The sequence below is a fragment of the Lithobates pipiens genome, unplaced genomic scaffold, assembly GCF_037356315.1.
Source record: "Lithobates pipiens isolate NorthernLeopardFrog02 unplaced genomic scaffold, aLitPip1_a1.2 Scaffold_13, whole genome shotgun sequence".
NCBI lineage: Eukaryota > Metazoa > Chordata > Amphibia > Anura > Ranidae > Lithobates > Lithobates pipiens.
The window spans coordinates 485,371,761-485,390,374 of NW_027507718.1; positions in this window are offsets into that span (position 1 = coordinate 485,371,761).

Genomic DNA, 18,614 nt, shown 5'->3' on the forward strand with positions numbered 1-18,614 from the left:
ATAGCACATCTTTGGCAACTACTATAGTATTACCACTATTGGTACTACCACTGCTTCTAACAATAATTAATAAAATAACATAGGCGTTTGGTGCCATCTTCTACTACTGCTCTGGTACTAGTGTAATGTTTCTGATCTAATACTAGAAATACAAATACTGTATACTGTTATTGATATCACTGCCACTACTGATATTTTTCCTGTGACTACTAATAAAACTACTGATGCTGCAATACAACTAGCACTGCTACTACCCCTACTATTGCTTTTAATACTGACACTACTGTTATCACTATAAGTACAATACTGCTGGCGGTGCTACAGTACTAATATTTCTATTTCTTCACTGCTACTTTTGCCACCAATTCTACTGTTCGCAATACTACGATACTACAATGCTACTATCACTATTACATCACTATTGCAACCAGTCAATACTCATCACTACGATTAGGCCTCAAGCATACTACATAACCTAAGACGCTAGAACTGCTAGCAGGAAAAATTTACAGCATTAAAAATGTGCATTTTGATGTGTTTTTATCACACACACACACACATACATATATATATATATATACACACAAACATACACATGAATTTGTTATTATTCACCAATAATTTTTACTTATATTGTGCTGTGACCCTTTTCGTATTGATGCATGAAATAAATTAATTTTTCCAGACACACAGTGGTTTGCTTTTCTTGACTGCATGCTTCCTTCAAAGTCCCAACCCCTCATCAATATTTCTTAACCACTTGCCGACTGGGCCATAGCCGAAAGACAACTACAGCGCAGTCATGTTTTTCTGGGTGGACGTCCATGGACGTCTTCCCAGAATCTTGCTCTGGCACGTTCCCGCAAACATCCATGACCGCCGGGTCCCGGAAGACCCGGTGCATTACGGATCGTGATAAACGGCCGCTAGTAGTCAAATGACGGAACGATCACTTGTAAACAAACCGGCGTCATGTCATGATGCCGGTTCCTCCCTCCCCTCTCTGTACCGATCGGTACAGTGCGAGGGGAGAGGGGGAGAGATTGCAGAAGTGCTGTGGGCTAGATGTGTAGTGCCCACAGCGCTGCTCAGTGCAAATAATCTGCAGTACTCTGCCCATACTGTGCAATAATCTGCAACACTGTGCAATACACTGCCAATACTCTTCAACACTGTGCAATACTCTGCCAATACTCTGCAACACTGTGCAATACTCTGCCAATGTTCTGCAACACTGATCAATACTCTGCTAATACTCTCCAACACTGCAATACTCTGCCTATACTCTGCAACACTGAAATACTCTGCAACAATGCAATACTCTGCAAATACTCGCCAATACTCGCCAATACTCGCCAATACTCGCCAATACTCGCCAATACTCGCCAATACTCGCCAATACTCTGCCAATACTCTGCCAATACTCTGCCAATATATTTTAACAGAAAGAGAGAATTTTTTATATTATTTTTTGATTTATAGCGCAAAAAATTAAAAACCCAGCGGTGATTAAATACCACCAAAAGAAAGCTCTATTTGTTTAAAAAAAAAAGGACAAACATTTCATATAGGTACAGTGTTGCATGACTGAGTAATTGTCATTCAAAATGTGAGAGAACTGAAAGTTGAAAATTGGTCTGGTTAGGAAGGGGGTTTAAATGCCCAGTGGTCAAGTGGTTAAGCACATCTGTAAACACACTGGACCATCAAAAAAAGAGGCGCCAGTAAGGTTGAAACATGGCTAGCAGTAAGGGGACTAAATTCCTCTTTAAGTTGCATGTTAATCTTTTTCTTTATAATGTGCATTTTTTGTTACTTTCTCTTTTTTTATATTTTGCATAGGGAATGTAGAAATAACATGTTGTATTGCAAAATGTCAAGTTTGTAAGTACAATATAAAAAAAAAAGAACAATGACAACGACAGATCAATTTAGATATATTAGCCAATATTTTGAATAAAGCTAAGCCTCTGTTTGTATGCACTGTACAATCATTGATCCAGAAACGGTACTACAGTATAGATTGCAGAAAAAACATAATAATGTTCATTTTTAACTTTTAGTTTATACATTTTAAAAAAATATGAAAGCGATCATTTTCAGCTGACAGTTTTTATACTGTACTGTGTGCAAAAACACAGATTTTACTTGTAAGTGTATTTATAGTACAAATATAAACCCATGTAACGACGACACACAGGGTTCTAGAATGGACGAGGCTCTTAGCCGCACTTCTCAGAAGTCTCCATTGTTTCTTAATGTAAATTGCAGATCCCATTACAATATGAAAAAGTCTCCTTATAGACAGCATGCTGCCACTGTTTACACACAATATTTACCCCATCTACCAGTGTTTTCACTCATCAAGAGTAAAAATCTAAATCTAAAGCTGAGCACAGAGACTGCCATGATTGCAGTGATGGTGAGAAACTGGCGTCATGTCTCAGTCCCTAAGACCTCTTTCACACTGTGTGGGTGCAGGTGATAGCGGTAAAGTGGCGCTAGTTTTAGCTGCGCTTTACTGCTGTTATAGTGGCGCTTTTCGGCCGCTAGCGGGGTGCTTTTAACTCCCCGCTAGTGGCCGAATAAAGGGTTAAAAGCGGCCGTGTTGTGGCGCTGCCAAAGCACCTGCAAAGCACATTTCAATGGCCAGGGGCAGGGGATGAGCGCTGTATACACTGCTCCCGCACCGTCCCTGCAGGACTTTTTTTTTCCCGTCCTACAAGCGCACCACCCCAGTGTGAAAGCACTTAGACTTTCACACCGGGGTGGCTTGAGAGGCACTTTTCAGGCACTATTTTTAGCGTTAAACACCTGAAAAGCACCTCAGTGTGAAAAGGGTCTTAGTGACACCAAACTCTGACACCCCTTTCACACCAGGGCATTTTGCAGGCGCTATAGCGTTAGAAATAGCGCCTGCAATCCGCCCTAAAGAAGCTGCACCATTGTGTATAGTGTGAAAGCCCAGAGGGCTTTCACACTACAGCGGTGCACTGGCAGGACGTCAGAAAAAAGTCCTGCCAGCAGCTTCTTTGGAGCGGTGAAGGGGCGGTGTGTTTACCGCTCCTCCACCGCTGCTCCCCATTGAAATCAATGGGGCAGCGCTGTAATACCACCGGCAAAACGCCGCTATTGCGGCGTATTGCCGGCGGTTTTAACCCTTTCGCGGCCACTAGCGGGGGTAAAAGCACCCCGCTGGCTGCTGAAATGCGCCGCAAATCCGGCAGTACAACGCCGCTAAAAATAGCGGTGTTTTACCGCCGACGCAATGGGCGGTGTGGTATGAAAGGGGTCTGAGTAAAAGAACAAAGAAAAACTCCAAGTGTGTATTCTTAACTCAAGAAAGTCCCTTCTATGGATCTCCATGCCTCCTCCAAGTTTTCAAATTATTTTTAATAGCTGCTGTGATCAGATATCCTGTTAGAGGGGGACTACATTCATTCTGTATGGTCCCACTGTATTTAGGAACGTAGCCACACTCTCAACAATTTCAGAATAAATAGATTACGAGTAGTTCCGGGGTGGGAAGTGGTTCAACTATTTTTTTTCTGGTTTATTTAGATGATGTGTGTTTAGGCAACTTTTTTCTTTTGTAATCTTAGGGTAGTTTAATTTATGTTATTTAGTGCCTGTTGTATTCTTTTGTGTGTGTGTTATGTATTTAATCATTGAAAAATAATATGGCTCACTAAACACTCACAAAATTTATATATATATATATATATATATATATATTTATATATATATATATATATATATATATATATAAATAATGTTTTGTTTTTTTTTGACCCCAAGAACACCATCCCCACCGTCAAACATGGAGGTGGAAACAGTATGCTTTGGGGGTGTTTTTCTGACCCAAAACACACGGGCAAGGCAACAAAGAAGTGGCTTAAGAAGAAGCACATTAAAGTCATAGAGTGGCCTAGCTAGTCTCCAGACCTTATCCCCATAGAAAGAAAGTGGGGGGAGCTAAAGGCTCGAGTTACCAAACGTGAGCCTCTAAACCTTGATTGGCTTGGAGAGGATCTGCAAAAATTTCTCTTGACATGTGTGCAAACCTGGTGGCCAACTACAAGAAACGTCTGACCTCTGTGATTGCCAACAAGGGTTTTGCCACCAAGTACTAAGTCATGTTTTGCAAAGTGGTCAAATACTTATTTCACTCATTAACCACTTAACAACTGGCCCATAGCCGAATTACGGCTACAGGGTGGTTGCTTAACTCTGGGAGGGCGTACAGGGCATAGTCAAATTAGATTTATGTCCCTAGAACACCTGACGGTGCTCCCTGCATGTTGGGCCTCTGTATGCGGCCACGCTGTATAAAAAGTCTCACACATGTGGTATCGTTGTACTCAGGAGGAGTAGGAGAATCTATTTTGGGGTGTAATTTTTGGTATGTACATGTTATGTGTTAGAAATATTGCGTAGATGGACAACGTTGTGTAAAAAAAAAAAATGCGTTTTAATTTTCTTTACACATTTTCAAAAAACTTGTAGAAATGACATGTTCAAAAGACTCGATATGCCTCATAGATTATACATTGGGTTATTTTCTTTCCAAAATAGGGTCATTTTTGGGCTGTTTCCATTGTCCTGGTGCTCCAGGGCCTTCAAAAGTGTAAGAGGTAGTCAAGAAATTATACGTGTAATTTATGCTCCAAGAATGCCTGATGGCGCTACCTGCATGTTGGGCCTCTGTATGTGGCCATGCTGTGTAAAAGTCTAACACATGTGGTATCGCCATACTCAGGAGGAGTAGCAGAATGTGTTTTGGGGTGTAATTTGTGCTATGCATATGCTGTGTGTGAGAAATAACCTGCTAATATAACACTTTTGTGGAAAAAAAAAATTGATTGATTTTGAAAGGATTGTGGGAAAAAATGACAACGTCAAAAAACTCACCATGCCTCTTACTAAATACCTTGTACATTCCTGGCTTGTTAGGGTCTCAAGAAATGAGATAGGCCGTCAGTACTTCAGGTGTGATCAATTTTCGGACTTTGGCACCATAGCTTGTGGACTCTATAACTTTCACAAATAATATACACTAATTTGGCTTATTTTTACCAAAGATATGTAGAGGCATAAATTTTAGCAAAAATATATGAAGAAAAAGGACTAATTTGCAAAATTTTATAACAGAAACGAAGAAAAATGCATTTTTTTTACAGAATTTTCGGTCTTTTCTTTTATAGCGCAAAAAATAAAAAAAACAGCGGTGATTAAATACCACCAAAAGAAAGCTCTATTTGTGTGAAAAAAAGGACAAAAAATTCATATAGGTACAGTGTTGCATGACTGAGTAATTGTCATTCAAAATGTGAGAGCGCCAAAAGCTGAAAATGAAGGGGGTTTAAGTGCCCAGTGGTCACCTGGTTAAAATGCAAATCAAATTATAACTTTTTTTAAATGCGTTTTTCTGGATTTTTTTGTTGTTATTCTGTCTCTCAAATGTACAAAATCAGCAGGGGATCAAATACGTTTTTCCCTCAGTGTATATAGTGCTGTCAATTTACGCAGTACTTTACATATATTTACATATATGATGTACATTCACACATTTATGTATATGTACATACATGTATAGTACTAGCTATTCTACTTTTTATTGTGTATAATAGACATCAAATTGAGGGAAGTCATTTAGGCCTGACCATATACTATTTTACCTTTATCTTAAGCTGACCATGCAAACTGTGAATTTCCCACCAAGAAATGGCCCAAATCTGCCAAGTGGATGGTCCTGTTGGCTCTGATATGTTTGGCAAATTTGATCGTTTGACTGCTGGAAATTTGACAAAAGCACCTTATTCTGATTGGAAGGCTAAGTGAATATGGCCAACTTTACTCTACAGGTATAGTTGAAAGGAGCTTCTGTTACCCCCCACCCATCAAAAACACCTAATTTTGCCTACCTACATTGACTGCAATGGCTTTCACAAAAAATTGCAAATTTTCACAAAAAGTTAAGGAAAACTAAAACTCTAATTTTGGCTCATCCCTTGAAAACAGGTGCCCCAGGTGGAAAACTATTCCCCTTCTTCCCAGACCACACCCAACTAAGGTTGGCGTCACTTCTCCCCTATTGTACTTGGTATGAGATCTGCCCGTCTGTGGCCTCCCACTGCTCCTGAATTCATGGTAATGAGATGCAACAAATTGGATAGAAGTAGTCTGGAGAGTGGAGACAGCATTGCTGGGACAGCCACCCGGGACAAAGGCTGCAGAATGTTCCTCTGAATGGGACAAAAGAGCTACTAGCGCATCCAGGCTTTATGCAGAGTCTTGGGGCTAGAAATTCTTACTTTAAGTGGATAGAATTACAAATCTGCTAAAGAGAATTTGCATTAAGTCCTGTGACCCAATGCCCTATTTAATACTTTAATTGTTAACTGTTTCAAGCAAGGATCACTGAGGGTTTATCCACCTTGGAAGGTGTTCAATTGTCTGCGCATCCTTGGGGTGCCATAGAGAACATTGAGTTTAGATGCCGTGCAACCTGTCAGAGAAAGGCAAATAAACTTCACAGCCATAACATGGACTGATATCAAAGTGGACATATTAACCACTAGCCGACCAGCCACCGTCATTCTACTGCAGCAGGTCAGCTCTCTCCTGCAAATGATCATAGCTGTACGACGGCCCTTTAAACAGCTAGAGCACATGCGCGGACACCCACTGCATGGCTGGTGAGGTGATGCGCGTGGCCGGTGGTCGTGATGACCGGCCACCACACATGATCGTGGGCACAAGATACAGAACAGGCATTTGTGTGTGCAAACACACAAATCCTGCTTCTGTCAGGAGAGGAGAGATAGTTTTCTAAAGTGTTGTGTATTATAGACCATTGCAATCTTTTTATATTAAAATGCTTGTTTTTTTCTTCATCTTTTGTTGCATCTCCTGCAACTGCTGTACAGCCACTCCCTGTCTACGCTCACTCCAGCAATAACTGCATGGCATTTCTCAGAGTGAATTTCCTGGTGGTGACAAAGCCTGTGCAATATTCATTGACATTGTAGTCTTTATTAGTAAAGCGTATGACCGGGTGACAAACCAGGAGAATAATTGGGACACAAAGGACATAGCGCTATGAACCTATAACAGGAAGTGCCTGCTAAAAGACCATCATGGCAGGATCACCAGGTTTTATTTGAATAAGGGATGCAGAGTGAAAATGACTTGCTAAATGAATATGAATTTTAGTTATTGGGTCTAATAAACTATAATAATTACCTCTCCTAATGCCCACACTGTCAATCTCTTCTATATTGAAGAGAAGCTTCCAAATTGTGCGAATCCAACATTCCATTTGTGTGATATTTGTGAGTCTATCAATGTAATAGTGGTAGGAAGGTTTTATAATTTGGTGTGTGAGAGCGTGGCACTGATCTTGTTCCATGTATCATATTTTTAGAAGGTAAAACTACTCTTGGGCTAGCCATAGATGGTTTGAATCTCAGCCGGTTCAGCAGGAACTGGTCGAGATTTGAACCGTGTGTGGGCAAGCTGAACGTACCAAGTTTATCGATCGATCAACTTGGGTACAATCAGCCTGACAGAATAATTTGCGATTATCGCTATTGTCACTACTAATAATCACTGTCTCCTCCCAGTGGGGACAGCCCCCTGCCGGGATGCTCAACGGCAGAGATTCCCCTGTCAGCATTGTGTCAGGGCTGGCTTACTTTACGCTTACTCTATTTACCTTTTTATTTTTTATTAGTAAACAAGTGTGATTTAATTGTACTTCTGTCTCGGTCTGGTTCATGGTTTCTGACAGTACGTGAAGGCCATGAATTCAGAAGATACAGTCAATCCACTTGTCAGTAATATTTTTTCCAGATTGGATGAGCAGGATCACTGCATGGATCAGTTTGCCATAGCGTTACAAACGCTCCTGAATCGCACGACTCACCTGCAATCCCCCACTGTGGCTTCTCCGGTACAACCTGAGTTGCAGGCTGTCCCTGCTGCTGCGCCAGTTTCTGTGCAGGCAACCGCCTCGAGTATCAAATCTATAAGAGGTATGTCTGGTTCCACTCCACTTCCCCAGCGATTTGGGGGCAATCCAGTTCAATGCAGAGGGTTTCTCAACCAGGTTGAGATTTACTCTGAAATGCTGCCCCAGGCGTTTCCCATGGATAGAAGCAAAGTAGGTTTTGTGATATCTGTGCTTTCTGAGAGAGCCTTGGCCTGGGCAAATCCTCTATGGGAGATGCAAAAACCTGTTGTCTTAAGTTACCCTGACTTTGTAGCCTCCTTTACAAGGGTATTTGACGTTCCCGCAGACTCCACTTCTGCTGCCAAGTGCCTCATGTCCATCAAACAGAGTACGAGAACTGTTGCCGACTACACCAATGAATTTCGTACTCTGGCAGCAGAGAATGCTTGGAACAATGAGGCCCTCGTGGCTGCTTTTTCTCATGGTCTCTTGGATTCGATCAAGGATGAGATAGCAGCCCGAGATATACCCACTGAGCTGGAGAGCTTGATCTCGTTTGCCATCCTCATTGACTCCAGACTCAGAGAAAAATTTTCTTTGAAAGAGCGCTTGCGGAAGCATCCTGTACGTTTGTCTCTGAGCTTTGCAGTCATGGACAGACCTTAGGTGGTGTTGTTTCATCCCCAGTTATTCAGAAGGATAAGCTCCTGGTTTCGGTCACCCTTTTTTGGGCTGAGTCATCCATCGAGATACAGGCTCTAATCGACTCTGGGGCTGCAGGCCTGTTCATTGATGCTGCCTTTGTATCGCAGCACTCGCTTCCACTGCAGCTGCGTGACACTCCATTTGGCATTGAGGCTCTTGACGGGAGACCTCTACAGCCTGCCCATGTGACCAATGAGACGGTTCCTTTGTCCATGGCCGTAGGGGCTCTTCACCATGAGATAATCCAATTCCATGTTATTTCCTCACCCAGGTTTCCGCTTGTTATTGGTTATCTTTGGTTACAGAGGCACAACCCCTCTTTTGATTGGCTCCCTGCTGAGGTTCTCTCCTGGTCACCACAATGCAGTGAGACATGCTTCCTGAAGGTATCCAAGGTCCTGTGCACCTCTTCACTCTCCTCCCTTCCGGAGGACTACCACGATTTTAGCGATGTCTTTGACAAAGGTCAAGCCGGTGTCACGGTCCCTACCGTGTCTTTTAGATGGCCAGGTGTGGTCGTGCCCCAAGTGGCTCTGGGTGGTATTGAACTAATGACTACGGCTTTACTTTGACTATCCCTTGGCTATTCCTGTCAAGCCCCGGTGCATAGATTCACAGCCCAGGTAGCTTATCTCTTTGTTACCGTGGGCTGTGTATATTTTCAAGGGTGAGCGTGCATCTCTGCACCATGGACTCCAACCTAGATAAGCCCTAGACATGTGCATTCCATTTTGTTACGAATCGAAATTCAGATAAATTTTCATTATTCGGACATTCGGATGCATCCGAATTACAATGCTAACGAATTCAACCGAATTTGGACGAAATTGGAATCAAATAAAAAAAAATTTGTGACCCGAATTTGGGGCCACGTATCTTGGAGCCACTTGTAGCTAGAAACTCCAAGTAGTGCTAGTTCTACTCTGTTTGCATACCAAATTTGGGGTTCCTAGCTACAAGTGGCCCCAAAGTCGGGTCGCAAAATGTCATTCTCTTCTGCAGAAAAGTACTTGACATATTGTCCATTTCTCGGGGTCACTTGGTGCTAGGAACCCCACAACTTGTGGCAGGTGACGTGGCAAGTGGACAATCCACAACTTGGTCATGGGGCACTCGTGGCAGATCACGTGGCACTTGCGACAGGTGTCATGGCAAGTGGACAATAAACAACTTGTGGCAGGTGATGTGACAAGTGGACAATACACAACTTGTGGCAGGTGACGTGGCAAGTAGACAATGACATACAGCATATGCACTTGCCTTGCGATCGACATCCGTGACTTCATTGATGTGATAAATATAAATGAAATAAGATGTGTGTGTTTTTTTGCACTGGTACACTGCAAGTATGAGAAGTTGATGTGACAGATATATATAAGTAAGTAAGTAACATACTAAACTAAACAAATTAAAATAGAAAGAATATACAACCACCTTCTGAAATTCAAATTTCAAATAGAATAAATTTGAATTTCGAATAGTATGAATTCAAATTTTTTAATTAATTCATTTTAAATTTGGATAGAAAAGATTATAATAAAATAGAAACTAGACTAGGAAAACGATAGAACAGAACAGAATAGAATATATTATACTTTTCTATTAAAATTGAAATCATTATATACTAAATTCAAATTTAGGAAGATGGTGGTTTTATAATATATATATATTTCTTTCCGACATTTGAATTTCGTATACAATTAATTCAAATTTGAATAGAAAAGATTAGAATATAAATAGAGAATAGACTAGAAAAACAATAGAACAGAATAGAATACATTATATTTGTTTTTCTAGTTTATTCTTTTATATTCTATTAAAATCTTTTCTATTAAAGTCGAGATCATTATATACTAAATCTGAATTTTGGAAAATGGTTATATTATATATATATATATATATATATATATATATATATATATATATATATATATATATATATATATATATATATATATATATATATATATATATATTTATTTATTTATTAAATTTCCGACATTCGAATTTCCTATAGAATGAATTTGAATTTAAATAGAAAAGATTAGAATGGAAATAGAGAATAGACTAGAAAAACAATAGAACAGAACAGAATATAGATACTATCTATTTCATTTTTAATTTCTTTTGCAGATTACTATTTGTTTCCATAAGATCTCCTGCAGACTATTAGTATCTATTTCGTTTTCTCACCATATCCCCTGCAGACTATTAGCATCTATTTATTTTATTTAGCAGATCTCCTGTAGACTATTAACAGCCATTTCACATCTTTTTTTTTGCAGATCTCCTGCAGACTGTTAGAATCAATTTCATTTTTTGCAGATTACTATTTATTTCCATCAGATCTCCTGCAGTATATTAACATATATTTCTTTTTTTCAGATCTCCTGCAGACTATTAGCATCTATTTCATTTTTCTTTTCTTATTTTGCATTAGAGCAGCCATTTCCTTTATTTCAGCAGATCTCCTGCAGACTATTAGCATCTATTTCATTTATGAATGGAGGAACGGTATGAGGAAGAGACAACAAGAAAGACATCACCGCTTATATCTCTATACACATGGAAATGGCTGCTAATAGTCTGCAGGAGACCAGCAAAAAATAAATAGATGCTTATAGTCTTCAGATCTGATGAGAAAATTAAATAGATACTAATAGTCTGCAGGAGATCTGCAAAAAATGATATAAATGCTAATAGTCTGCAGGAGATCTGATGGAAATAAAGAGTAATCTTCAAAAAAAATGAAATAGATGCTAATAGTCTGCAGGAGATCTGCTGAACTAAAGAAAATGGCTGTTCTAATGCAAAAAAAGAAAAAGAAAAATGAAATAGATGCTAATAGTATGCAGGAGATCTGCAAAAAATGAAATAGATGTTAATATACTGCAGGAGATCTGATGGAAATAAATAGTAATCTTCAAAAAAGAAAAATGAAATTGATTCTAACAGTCTGCAGGAGATCTGCAAAAAAAGAAGTGAAATGGCTGTAAATAATCTACAGGAGATATGCTAAAAAAGAAATAGATGCTAATAGTCTGCAGGAGATCTGGTGAGAAAACAAAATAGATACTAATAGTCTGCAGGAGATCTGCAAAAAAACTGAAATAGATGCTAATAGTCTGCAGGAGATCTGGTGAAAAAACGAAATAGATACTAATAGTCTGCAGGAGATCTGCAAAAAAATGAAATAGATGCTGATAGTCTGCAGATCCTATTAAAACAAATGGTAATCTGAAAAAAAAATTAAAAATTAAATAGATAGTATCTATATTCTATTCTGTTCTATTGTTCTAGTCTATTCTCTATTTCTATTCAAATTTTTTGTATTCAAATTCGAATTCATTCTATACGAAATTCGAATGTCGGAAAGAAATATATATATAACCATTTTGCGAAATTCGAATTTGTATGATTTTGATTTTAATAGAAAAGATTTTAATAGAATATAAAAGAATAGACTAGAAAAACAATAGAACAGAACAGAATAAAATATAATATATTCTATTCTGTTCTGTTCTATCATTTTTCTAGTCTATGTTCTATTTTATTGTAATCTTTTCGATCCAAATTTAAAATGAATTACATTTAAAATTTGAATTCATACTATTCGAAATTCAAATTTATTCTATTCAAATTCGAATTTCAGAAGATGGTTGTATATTATTTCTATTTTAATCTATTAAATTATATATTTTTTCTATTCTGTTCTAATCTTTTCTATTTGAATTAGAAATTTTGGAAGATGGTTAGTTACTTATACTTACTTATATACATCTGTCACATCAACTTTTCATACTTGCAGTGTACCAGTGCAAAAAAAAACACACATCTTATTTCATTTATATTTATGGTATCAATGAAGTTGTCAGCATGCCTGATTGAAGAAGTCACGGATGTTGATCGCAATGCAAGTGCATATGCTGTATGTCATTGTCCACTTGCCACAAGTTGTGTATTGTCCACTTGCCACGTCACCTGCCACAAGTTGTGTATTGTCCACTTGCCACCACACCTGCCACGAGTGCCACATGACCGACCACGAGTGCCACGTGACCAAGTTGTGGATTGTCCACTTGCCACGTCACCTACCACCAAGTGACCCCAGATATGGGCAATATGCCAAGTACTTTTCTGCAGCAGAGAATGACATTTTGCGACCCGAATTTGGGGCCACGTATCTCGGGGGCCACTTATAGCTAGAAACCCCAAATTAGGTATGCAAACACAGTAAACCTAGCACTAAAACATCTCCAAATTTGGGGTTTTTAGCACCAAGTGACCCCTAGATGCGTGGCCCCAAAGTCGGGTTGCAAAATATTTTCCAATCCGGTTGAAATAGTTTAGAATGCTGTTGAAATTATTTCGAAACATGTTGAAATTATTTTGAAACATGTTGAAATCATTTCGAATCCGGTAGAAATATTTTCGAATTTAGTTGAAATATTTTTGAATGCGACCGATTTTTCGAATTCAGTAGAAAGCGAAATGAAATCCGAAAACGAATTTAACAAAATGAAATTAATTAATTATGTTTCATGTCTCCTTATTAAAACCATTGGTCTGCAACCGATTTACCACATCTGTGCCAGGTCCTCGCCCTATACAGCTTGAAAACCATGAGGAGTATGAGGTACAATCCATTGTTGACTCCCATAGGTTCCGTGGGCACATACAGTACCTGGTGCATTGGAAGGGGTACGGTCCGGAGGAACGCTCCTGGGTTTCATCCTCGGACGTACATGCCCCTGTCCTCCTCCGCGATTTCCATAGACGTTTTCCCCTCAAACCCGGTGGTCCTCCGAGGGAGAGGGGTCATTGAGGAGGGGGTACCGTCAGGGCTGGCTTAGCCCTTCCTGCTCTGGGCTGGCTGCTCAGCTGTTGGCTAATTGCCAGCTCTCATCTCTCTCCACAGTTACCCCGCTGTTCCTGATCATGCTCGTCTGACCTGCTTACTTAAAGCTGTCCAGCTCACTTCATCTCTGCCTTCGCCTTGGTCACATCACAAGAAACCATCTCCTGCGGTTCTGTTCAAAGACTGGCTGCTGACATGCCTTCTGGCTCCTTATCCTGCTTGCTGTGGCTCCACTTGGATCCCTGACTTCTGGCCTAGCTGATTACCCGATCTGGTAATTGAGCTCTGGACTGGCTGACTACTTAATCCGGTTACTGGACTGCTTTGACTATACTTACTCTATTTACCTTTTTATTTTTTATTAGTAAACAAGAGTGATTTAATTGTACTTCTGTCTTGGTCTGGTTCATGGTTTCTGACAACTGTGTTGATGGAGGCAACTGGGGTTGCAGGAAAGAAATTCACACCATCTATTGCCTGCTTTAGAGACTATTCTGCTTCTTTCAGACTAGTCACTGCACACAATGCAATTCCTTTTAATAATAAACCAACCTTTAAGAATTATTTCTGTAAAAAAAAAAATACAAAAAATGTAAATCATTTTTACTTACACTAGTACAATTATCTGAAACCTGCCTTTTAACTAGGCAGCTGAAAACTGAGATCAGACTTGCGATGGGGTTGGTTTGTTTTGAAACAACAGTTTGGGGGAATTAAAGAATATGTTACCTCAATATTTTATATTCCTGATGTGCCTGTTGTACCATGTAAAAAGTATTCTGTTCTTTTTTGCATTGCTTCCTTTGTATGAAATACCTGGTGTTCCGCCAGTCACTCTTCGCTCCTAATAAAAACTGACCAATCTCTAGAGCATAAAATTGTCAGTTTTTTGTCTGTGCTGGGAACTCAGCCGGCTCTCTTTCAATGACCAGACATGTTCTGACATGCACCCCCCCCCCCCATACAGCCATTCATTGGGAAGACCAATGTGCTCCTGCTGATCCTTATGCAGCTGTTACCAAAAGGGAAAACATATCTATCATGTTTTTCATATATCTCTCAAAAGTGAGTACACCCCTTACATTTAAAAAAAAAAAAAATGTATATCTTTTCATGTGACAACACTGAAGAAATTACACTTTGCTACAATGTAAAGTAGTGAGTGTACAGCTTGTATAACAGTATACATTTGTTGTCCCCTCAAAATAACTCAACACACAGCCATTAATGGGAAAAGTAAATGGCTTAGGGGTGTTATAATAGTATAACTGAAAGTGTGCACCCTCATCCCAATAGGTTGAATGAAGAAAAGGTGCTGATATTTCGGGTCTCCTGTCAGAAATGTCAACAAAGAATTGTGAGCGTGGGGACTATTACGGGGCACATCATGAATTTTTTGCACATAGAGTAGTATCGAAACACTAGTTTACATTAAAAACAGTCGAATAATTACCTCATCCGTCTCTACCAACTGTGATTTATATTTTTATGTTTGTATATAATTTTTTTGAATAAACTGTTTTTAATGTAAACTAGTGTTCTGATACTACTCTATGTGCAAAAAATTCATTATGTGCCCCGTAATAGTCCCCACGCTCACAATTCTTTGTTGACATTTCTGACAGGAGACCCGAAATATCAGCACCTTTTCTTCACACAGCCATTAATGTCTAAACCACTGGCAACAAAAGTGAGTACACCCTTAAGTGAAAAATATCCAAATTAGGACCAATTATCCATTTTCCCTCCCAGTGTCATGTTACTTTTAGTATTACAAGGTCTCAGGTGTGAATGGGGAACAAGTGTGTTCAATTTGGTGTTATCGCTCTCACTCTCTCATACTGGTCACTGGAAGTTCAACATGGCACCTCATGTCAAAGAACTCTCTGAGCATCTGAAAAAAAAGAATTGTTGCTCTACATAAAGATGGCCTAGGCTATAAGAAGTTTGCAAAGACCTTGAAACTGAGCTGCAGCATGGTGGCCAAGACCATACAGCAGTTTAACAGGACAGGTTCCACTCAGAACAGGCCTTGCCATGGTCGACCAAAGAAGTTGAGTGCACATGCTCAGCATCATATCCAGAGGTCGTCTTTGGCAAATAGACGTATAACTGCTGCCAGCATTGCTGCAGAGGTTGAAAGGGGGAGGGGGGGGGGGGTCAGCCTATCAGTGCTCAGACCATATGCCGCACACTGCACCAAATTGGTCCACATGGCTGTCATCCCAGAAGGAAGTCTTTTCTAAAGATGATGCAGAAGAAAGCCTGCAAACAGTTTGCTGAAGACAAGCAGACTAAGGACAAGGATCACTGGAACCATGTCCTGTGGTCTGATGAGACCAAGATAAACTTATTTGGTTTAGATGATGTCAAGTGTGTGTGGCGGCAACCAGGTGAGGAGTACAAAGACAAGTGTGTCTTGCCTACAGTCAAGCATGGTGGTGGGAGTGTCATGGTCTGGTCTGCATGAGTGCTGCTGGCACTGGGGAGCTACAGTTCATTGAGGGAACCATGAATGCCAACATGTACTGTGACATACTGAAGCAGAGCATGATCCCTTTCCTTCAGAGACTAGGCCACAGGGCAATATTCCAACATGATAATGGCCCCAAACACACGTCCAAGACAAACACTGCCTTGCTAAAGAGGCTGAGGATAAATGTGATGGACTGGTCAAGCATGTCTCCAGATCTAAACCTTATTGAGCATTTGTGGGGCATCCTCAAACGGAAGGTGGGGGAGCGCAAGGCCTCTACTATCCACCAGCTCTGTGATGTCATCATGGAGGAGTGGAAGAGGCAACTTGTGAAGCTCTGGTGAACTCTATGCTCAAAAGGGTTAAGGCAGTGCTGGAAAATAATGGTAGCCATACAAAGTATTGACACTTTGGGCCCAATTTGTAAATTTTCACTTAGGGGTGTACTCACTTTTGTTGCCAGCAGTTTAGACATTAATGGCTGTGTGTTGAGTTATTTTGAGGGGACAGCAAATTTACACTGTTATACAAGCTGTACACTCACTACTTTACATTGTAGCAAAGTGTCATTTCTTCAGTTTTGTCACATGAAAAGATAGAATATAATATTTTCAAAAATGTCAGGGGTGTACTCACTTTTGGGAGATACTGTATATATACACACAAGTTTAATTTCTATTTTAAATGGAATGGGTTGTTTTACAAGGTGAGGGTTCACATATGCTTTAAGCAGTCACCTTGATATACTAGACAGGACAGGAGGTTTTTAGCAGCTCAATGATTTCACTACTAAACAGGTGGAATAAATGACTCCCTATGGAATAGGCTAGACAAGGAACTTGTAGTTGCATAGTGTAGCATACAGTTACTCCCCCCAACTTAATAAGATTGAAAAAAAGGAACCGTGCCTCAACTGCCACAACCACCCAGTAACTGCATGCAATTAGGCCAAGGCTTTTAGGGGTTATAAAAGGCAGCCAGGAGAAGACAAAACCCCTTATATTGGCTTTTTAAAATAACAAAATAATAATTTAGATGTTGGTTCGGAGAAGTAAAAACACATTTAATAGTTAAATAATTATGTTTTTTTTTTTTACAGAAATAGATACATCAGATCAAAAAGAGGGACAATGGAGAAACTAAAAGGGACAGAGGGATTGTGTTATATAAGAGGGAAAGTCCCTTGAAATGGGAATCGTTGGAAGCTATGATTATAAATTAGACATGAGCCATGATACTCTAATTATGTGTGATTGATCACTACAAGATCCTACTAACATGCTACTTGTGTCGTTTATAGGGAGCCATAAATTCATTTGATTAGTGATCAATTGCTTGTCCTAGCAATTAATTGCTTTAGATTTTAGTGGCACAATTAAGCTAAAAAAAAAAATCTTCATGTAACTTTAGCCTAAGGAGGCTTCCGTTCTACAGCAAAAGAGTAAATTGTCTATTCAGCTTGAAGCTAAACTGAACTCTCTCAATCACCATTAACTACTTTTAATCCTTAGGCTACTAACCTTAGTAAATAGATGTAGCACTACCCCTGCAGGGGTTGCAGATGACTGGGTTCTCCACTCCCGTGCAGCCAGGCAATACGCATTTTCCACTCTCTCTCCAGACACAAGGAATAGTCTTTGAGCTTGGTTTTTGTTATTTATTAGGGGTAATAACTTGGATGGGAAAAAGGATTGATGGGATGCCCAGATTAACTTTCAACAAAACAGAGACAGCTTCCTCCCTATGTACATGCTCCAGAACTGTCCTTCTGAACACTGACAGTCTCTGCCTATTAAAAGTGGAACTTCCGCTTATTCACCTCCTCCCCCTCTCTGGTGCCACATTTAGCACATTTCAGGGGAGAGGGGGGAACGGGGTACCTGTTTTTGACAGGTCCCCTTCCCCACTTCTGGAGACGGCCCTGCGGAGAAGCTCGCCCCCCCTCCTCCTTCCTCTGCCACCGGGCAAATTAGAAAATAGGGAAGCGATTGTGAAGCCGAAAGGCTTCACTGCCGGATTCCCTTACACGGCAGCCAATCCGAAAATCGGCTGGGGTGCCGACAATGCATGCTGTCTGGACAGGGAAGTGTCCATATAATAAAAGTCAGCAGCTGCAGTATTTAGCTGCTGACTTAAAATTTTTCGTGGGGTGGGTGGACCTCTGCTTTAAGGACTAGAAACTTTCAGTCCCTTGGAAAGTAGCACAAAGTATTGTAGACTGCATTCCGGAGTATCTCCACTCCCCTGTAGATCCCAGCTCTACTGACTGCAGGAAATACCAGCCCACATGGCTGCTTCTTCACCAACCCAACCGGCTGCACCTGCACCAGCCCACCTGGCTGCTCTCAAAATCTCCCATGGCAAAGGATAGGAAAGATTAAGCACAATGCTGTCCTCCAGAAAGGCTGCTACATGTGGCAGCCTTTCCCCTTTGTATGTCCCTGACCAAGCTGATTTACTCACACTGTCCTCCTTCCTCTCACTGCTTCTCAGGCAAGATTTCTTCTAAACTGCAATACTGTCAGGACCCTCCCAAGCCAGTCCAAGTTCCAGCCTGAAGGAGAGCCCCACCAAGACCAGGGGTCCCCCTCAGGGTCACGATAGTTTCCTCTGCACTCCAT